We start from the raw sequence: 8,190 nt of genomic DNA on the forward strand, positions 1-8,190 counted from the left end.
TCTCTCTCTCTCTCTCTCTCTCTCTCTCTCTCTCTCTCTCTCTCTCTCTCTCTTGTTCAGTCCACAGTCAGCGCTGTCAGCCTGTGACTGACGTCATAGCCCCGCCTCCTCACGCCGGCGCTCTTAAAGAAACAGTCACAGTACGACCTTTGAACTCAATGTTTCAACTAATAATGACAACCATGTCTTTTGCCTTCTTAACCACCCGATCAATCTGTGCAGCTCTCTTTCAGGGAGCGATGAACTTCGAGTCTAAAAACCCTCTGATCATCGACATTGTTCAGGGATTTGCATTTAACAGTGTACTGTCTCTCCACATTCGACCTACCGAGCTGCCAAGATGATCGTCACTAATCAAATCTCACTGAGATTTCTCAGGTCCTGTTGATTTTATTGCCAATTGCACAAGTACGGGAAGGTACAGGGACAGAGAAACACTAACTTGTGGCATCACAGGCAAGTACATTCTGTGCTGTCTTTACGACAGTTATTTAGTTTATAATATTTCCGCTTAGTAATTCATTCGATAGTGTTTTCTAGTTAGAATTAGAAGTGTTCAAAGTATATTCATTGCATGTAAAATATATCGGCATGCGATGACGTCACATCCGGTTTCGCCGCGTCTTGTGGGAAAATACCGGTTTGAAATTAACGCGAGGGTGGGGGCTTACCACGAGTCAGACCCGAGCAGAAGTTGTTTTGCAGGCATGAGAAATCACAGTGAGAGCAACGCTGTAAGTTAATAGATAATCGATATATTGAACTAAGATGTTAATGCCGATCCTGTTAGAAGTAACGACGGTAGATAATGTTTATGCTTTCGTTAGTTAAAGAGTCGCGGATAGTTTGCATGGAAGTGTATTAAAATAGTCAATGGAGCAGGTAAACTCTCCCTGTATACTGCACCTTAGTGTAATGTAGTTATAGTCACCTTTGCAAGTATTTACACTTGAAATGTGATATTAAGGAAGGAACAAATACTGTATCAATCTTGTATTGTTTTATCAACAGTTTTCACCATATGCTAATGTGAAGAGTGAACAGTAAATGGTTAATCTTGCTGCGATCTGGTTCTTATTAACTGTGGTTTATCTCGACGTTAAATTCGGCGTTCGTGACACGCGAAGGAGAACGTGACACATTCTGTTAACACACGGAACACAAATTATACGATTCTCTGTCAGTAACAATCTGTAAATATGATTTATGTCATTAGCAATGTATAAAATACTTTGTGTCATGATCAATATTAAAATGTGCATTTTGTCTCAATAACAGACTTGGAGATATTGAATTTGGTCCCTGTCTCCATTCCTCCTGTAATCCACAACCAGCTCCTTTGTTTTTGTCACAATGAGGGAGAGGTTGTTTTCTTGACACCACTGTGTCGGGGTGATGACTTCTTCTCTGTAGGCTGCCTCGTTATTATTTGAGTTTAGGCCAGTCAGTGTAGTGTAGTCAGCAAATTTAATTAACAGATTGGAGCTGTGGGTGGCGACATGTCATGAGAATACAGAGAATAAAGGAGGGGGCAAAGAGACACCCGTGTGGGGTAAGTGTGCTGAGGGTCAGAGAGACAGAGGAGATGGAGCCCACTCTTACCACCTGCCGGTGATCTGACAGGAAGTCCAGGATCCAGCTACACAAGGCAGGGTGAAGGCCGAGGTCTCTGAGCTTCTTGTCGATACTTCACGGCTTTGTATGGCTACTGCTCTGCCTATGACTGCAAGGAACTGCAGAGAACATCAGAGAAACAAGCCTCCTCTCCATGGACTCTTCCTACACTTCCCCTCCCTCGGAAAAGCAGGCCATGTACACAAAGAACCTCATAACCTGGACATTCTTGCTGCAAACCCGCTCCCACATTGGCGGAGAGATACAAAAGCTTTAAAGCGCGTAACACCAGGCTGAAGGGTGGCTTCCTGTCTGTGGTTATAAGCCAAATGAATGAAAAAATGGACTCGGCCTCACAATGTAACTCGACGTGACTCTGCACCATATGTCTAGTGATTGTTTTGCCAATTTCATTTTTCATTTTTAGAATATTTTTTATTGATGCCTAATCTTCTACAGCTATAAAATGATGCAAAACGTCAAAACGTACAATTAACAAAGCTGAAAAAAACTGATCGTAAAATATAAGAATGGAAATATATATATATAGAAAAATAAAAGAAAAAAAGTATCCCATCTTACTCGGGAAAAACCCAGTACCGCAAAAAAAAAGGGGGGAAATCCATTAGGAATGAACCCTCCGGAGCAAAACGTTTGACCATCATCTAAATATTTTTAAAAAGAATCATCAACCGTCATATCACATTTATATAAAAAAAATAAAATCGGACGGAAACCATATAGCATAATTCAAATTAAATGACAATATTTGGCAAAAGAGCCCCATCTTTTCTCTAAATCGAATCGAGGATCAAATGTTCTACTATTTTTTCCTAACTAAGACATAACATTCCTTGAGAAAACGATTCAATGAATGTAGGGGAAGAAATATCTTTCCATTTTAATAAAACAGCCCTTCTTGTCAGTAGTGTAACAAATGCAATTACATGTTGATCTGAAGATGAAATACCCTGAATATGATGTGGAGCTATTCCAATAGAACAGTCAATCTATTTGGTTGTAAATTAATTTTCAGAGCTTTTAGAACTTGTAGAAAAAAAGATTTCCAAAACGATTTTAATGAAAGAACATGACCAGAACATATGTGACAAAGTAGCTACTTCAGTTTTACATCTATCTCAGCATTTGTCTACACTAGGAAATATTTTAGATCGTCTCCCCTTTGTTAAATAATAACGGTGAACAGTTTTAAATTGAATTAAACAATGGTTGGCACATTCAGAAGAGGAATTTACATTTTTCAAAACTCGAAGCCAATCTTCATTAACAAAGGTCATATTAAGTTCTCTCTCCCAATCTTGTTTAATCTTGAGTTATAGGTTCTCGTTTCGTAACAAAAATAAATTATAAATTCAGCCAATTGAAACCTTTCACAAAGGGATTCAATTTCAAAATGGTATCCAACATATCAGATTCTTGGAAACAAGGAATCTTAGGTAAATATTGTTGTAAAAATGTCTAAACTGAACATATTGCAAAAAATGTGTATGAGCGAGAGAAAATTTGTTAATTAACTCTTCAAAGATCATAATGGACCATCACAAAATAAATCTGTAAAGAATGGATCCCTTTATTTTTCCATGGGAGAAAAAGGGGGTCAGTTGTTCAAGGTATAAATGAGAAGTTTCGATGTAAAAAAACTAGTCATCTTAAATTGTTTTAATTTTTTTTAAAAACGAAACTGAACCCAAATCCGTAGGGATTGTTTAATAACCGGGTAAAGATTTAAGTTTGGAATTTAAACGAAAACATGATTGTCTAATGTTCACATCCCAATAATACTGTTAAATTAGGAAGTGCAAGCCCACATCTTTTTCAGATTTTTGTAAATGATACTTATTAATTCTTGGACTCTTATTGTTCCAAATAAAGGAAGAAAATAAGTGAATCAATTTGATCGAATTTCTTTTAGTTAAAAAGATAGGTATATTTTGGAAAATATATAAAAATCTAGGTAAATCCTCATTTTCACAGCATGAATACGACCTATTAAAGAAAAAGTAAGTGGATTCCATCCAGAAAATTGTTGTCATTTCTGTGGAATGGAAATATATGGAAAAGGCTTCACTCTCACATTACGATCTGCGGTAACTGGGATCAGGTGACCGGTGGTGGGTCTCCCATATCAATATCAGAATCAGGTTTAATAACACCGGCATATGTCATGAAATTCGTTGTCTCTGCGGTAGCAGTAGAACCTAATTCATAACAATAGATTTTAACAATTGTGATTTAATATAAGAAGATAAATATCACGTAATTAACCAAAGCCCCGACATCCTTCCGAGAATGGGGGCGACCAGAACTGTATGGAACACTCCAGATGTGGTCTAACTAGTTTTATAAAACTGTGTTACGAACTGTAACGTTTTAGAAACGAACCAGCAGCAATAGAGTTCACACTGGAGTCTGGTTTTGATGTTAAAAGCACTCTGTTTATTAGCATCTACTCATAATATAGTAACTTAACGAAATAAAGTTATGTAAATAATATGTGTAAATATAACTCCCAGACTATCGAGTCTGAGGGAACAAAGCTTAGAATCTTGAGATGGTAAAGTAGGAAAGTTCAGTAATCCACGGAATAAATGATAGGAGAGAGATATTTGTAATCCAGGGTGAAACGTAGAGAAAAGGCCGTTACTTCAAAATAACGGTCGACGAATTTCTTATCCGCTGAATCCGCCCACAGACGAGTTATCAGCGAAAGTGACCTGTCACAGGAATACCGTCTTCCAGGGGTTACGACACAACATACCCAGGCAAGGGTTAACACAATATATTCCACAATCCACTCCTATGGATTATACGAAGTGACAGCCACACACGTTCGTTGTGGTTCCGTGTACCGATGATCAACCCACTCTTGTGGGCATAGGAGAGTTCCAAGCCTCAGCTGCGACTAACTGAATCTATCAGCTTTTCCAGTCTCTCTCTCACTCTCTTTAGACTGGCCGACTGCCTGTCTGCAGATCTCTCTCTCTCTCTCTCTTATTGTTCAGTCCACAGTCAGCGCTGTCAGCCTGTGACTGACGTCATAGCCCCGCCTCCTCACGCCGGCGCTCTTAAAGAAACAGTCACAGTCCGACCGCAGGCTCGTAACAGCCGCAACACAACTTCCCGATTTTTGAACTCAGTGATTCAACTAATAAAGGCAACCATGCCCTTTGCCCTCTTAACCTCCCGGTCAATCTGTGCAGTCTCTTTCAGGGAGCGATGAACTTGGAGTCCAAGATCCCTCTGATCATCGACACTGTTCAGGGTTTTGCACTTAACAGTGTACTGTCTCATACATTCGACCTACCGAGCTGCCAAGATGATCATCACTAATCAAATCTCACTGAGATTTCTCAGGTCCTGTTGAATTTATTGCCAAGTGCACAAGTACGGGAAGGTACAGGTACAGAGAAACACTGACTTGTGGCAGCATCACAGGCAAGTACTTTCAGATAACACACGGAACACAAGTTATACGATGCTCTGTCAGTAACAATCTATAAATATGTTTTATGTCATTATCGATATATAAAATACATTATGTCATGATCAATATTAAAATGTGCATTTTGTATCAACAACAGTCTTGCAAATGTTGAATTTGGTCCCTGTCTGCATTCCTCCTGTAATCCACAACCAGTTCCTTTGTTTTTGTCACAATGAGGGAGAGGTTGTTTTCTTGACACCACTGTGTCGGGGTGATGACTTCTTCTCTGTCGGTTGCCTCGTTATTATCTGGGATTAGGCCAATCAATGTAGTGCCGTCAGCAAATTTAATTATCAGATTGGAACCCGGCACTGCAGCCCCACAGTGCACTATGTACTGATTGCAAAGCTACGAAATTGCATGTGAATACCCTCCCCTCCCCCAACTCCACTCTTTCTGCGTCACCAGCAGACTGGGACATCTCACATCTCGCTGCCTCCGCCAGGACATTAAACTGTGAACAACTGTGGTCAGGGACTGATCTCTGGGGTACTCCAAACGCCACCTCCTTCCAGTCTGAAAACGACCCACTCATCCAGCCACACACTACCGGCAGTTTATCATCTCCAACGGAAAAGCCTAATCACCTACTCCTGATGTTCAATACCATTGCTGACTCTGAGTTTACAACCGTCAAATGCCGGGAGGGACATAATAATCAGAAAGTCTCTAGTCACAGCCGTGTAAATAAAATGTGATCTCAGTAGGTGTGTGGCGCATGCTCAGAATGCGAAGGAGACGGACCAACTGAGCCAAGTCACAGACTGATGAAGGGGAGGAATGATCCATTTTGATACAGAGAGGGAAGCAGAGAGTTTGATGTTGTGCCTGATGCCGGAAATGTGGCCGGTTAGAAGATGAAATCTTGTTCCTCTAAATTGTTTTGAGATGTGACAGTGTTTTAATCAGAAGGCACCATGGAGACTAAAATTATTTCAGTTGAAATGTTGTCCTTCACCCACTGACGTGCTCTGTAAACATTTAACAGTGTAGAAAATTAAAAGGATTTGTGTATGGGAATCTCGAACAGAACAGCACTTTAGTTCCGCTCTATCTGTCAGTTCACCAGCGCTTGGACACAAAGTACACTGCAGATGCTGTGGTCAAAGCAACACGTACAAGACGCTGGAGGAACTCAGCAGGTCGGGCAGCATCCGTGTAAATGAGCAGTCAACGTTTCGGGTCAAGACCGAAGACCGAGATCCACAGCTTCGCTCTGGGAAGCGGCCGTTCACCTGCTCCGTGTGTGCGAAGAGACTCATTCAGTTAACCCACCTTGTGATGCTCCGGTGAGTTCACAATAAATAGAGGCCACATTTCTGTCCGGAGTGAGCAAAGTGTTTTACTCAATCATCCCAGCTGCTGCAACACCAACAACTTCACATCAGGGAGGAAGTTCAAATCAGCTCCGTGTGAAATGTTTAACCAACACGGTGACTGAAGGCAGCTGAAGGTTCATGAGGGACTGTTACTGTCAGATTCTGCAGTTCTTGCGGCTGCTCATCGCACCCAGGGCTGAACCCTGGTCACTGAGCATTGGAGGAGTCTGTTCTGCTGATGTTAGCCTTAAACTAGACTGGTGTTTACTATTGTGGAGCTGTGATATATAAATCACCTCTGTATCAAATTCCGTGTCTCACTGGAGAGGCCACTCGGCCCATCTTGACCCTGCCCATGTTTCTGTTCCATATCAGTATATGAAAATATATCCCTGCCGTTCCCCTCTTGCTCTCCCTGAGATGACAGGTTGCAACTAGTCACCTCTCTATGGGATAGGAAATTTGTTACGTACCCCGTAACTGGGTGTTTAAACAGAAGAGAAAGAAGAATCCGGTGGAGTCTGGTGGTACCAAACTAAAGGTGTTTATTAATAAAAATAAGCAAAACCATATCAATAATGCGAATATACATATAAAACAAGTTAGCAGTAATAAACATAAAAGTGTAGGAATAATAATAAGCAATAATAAACAAGCTCTATTGATGTCTAGGGGTAAATGAATTGTCATGGAAAAGTACAAAATACAGTTCAGTTCATGAGTGCTGATGTAGTTATGGTTGTTGTATTGTAATCATGAGAGAGAGAGAGAGAGAGAGAGAGAGAGAGAGAGAGAGAGAGAGAGAGAGAGAGAGCGAGAGAGAGAGAGAGAGAGAGAGAGCGAGAAAGAGAGGGGGAGAGAGCAAGAGAGAGAGAGAGAGAGCGAGAGAGAGAGAGAGCGAGAGAGAGCGGGAGAGAGAGAGCGAGAAAGAGAGGGGGAGAGAGCGAGAGAGAGAGAGAGAGAGAGAGAGAGAGAGAGAGAGAGAGAGAGAGAGAGAGAGAGAGAGAGAGATGGTGTTATGGTTTCTCTGCAAGCTTGTTTCCACTTTTATAAGGACTCTGTCAGCTTCTGTGTTCTTACCGAGAGAGAAGGGAGGAACTGTTTGATGGACAGCTGGGGCTCAGCACGGTGAGATAAGTAGGAGGTCCGCTGATAGACCTCCAGAAACATGGTTTTGGACTCTGAATGAGCTTTGTTGTGTCCACAGAAAAAGGTGGGTTTTGGAAGATCGATCAGGAAAAGGCTGTGACCGGTGGGGAGTTATTCGTGTGTCCATCCGTCGCCTGGGTTAATAACTCCACCACAGAAGAACGGTCCCGTTTGTAGTGTCACAGTCGGTGACATCCAAAGGATTTCGGAGGACGACGGGACTATCGACGGCATCAGTTTACCTGAAGACTCAAACCTCTCCCTCTCTCTCCATCACTACTCGACTCAATCCCACGAACTGAAACGAACTTCACTCATCACCGTAAGACGGTATCCATTCACCCCGAGGCGTGAAGAAGCTTGGCTTTCCTATTTACACACACACACACACACACACACACATATATATATATAAAATCATTGATAACCTGTTTGATATATCTGCATTTATATTGCTGTAGTTACTAATAAATAGCATTAGTTTACTGCAATACCAGACGATACAGTGTTTTATATTTCTGCTGGTTCTTTGACCCGTCACGGGGTACCTAACAGTATCTACTCCAAATATAAAAGATCAAATGAAATAAACAGTGTTATGCG

Source organism: Hypanus sabinus, unplaced genomic scaffold (assembly GCF_030144855.1).
Source record: "Hypanus sabinus isolate sHypSab1 unplaced genomic scaffold, sHypSab1.hap1 scaffold_1166, whole genome shotgun sequence".
NCBI lineage: Eukaryota > Metazoa > Chordata > Chondrichthyes > Myliobatiformes > Dasyatidae > Hypanus > Hypanus sabinus.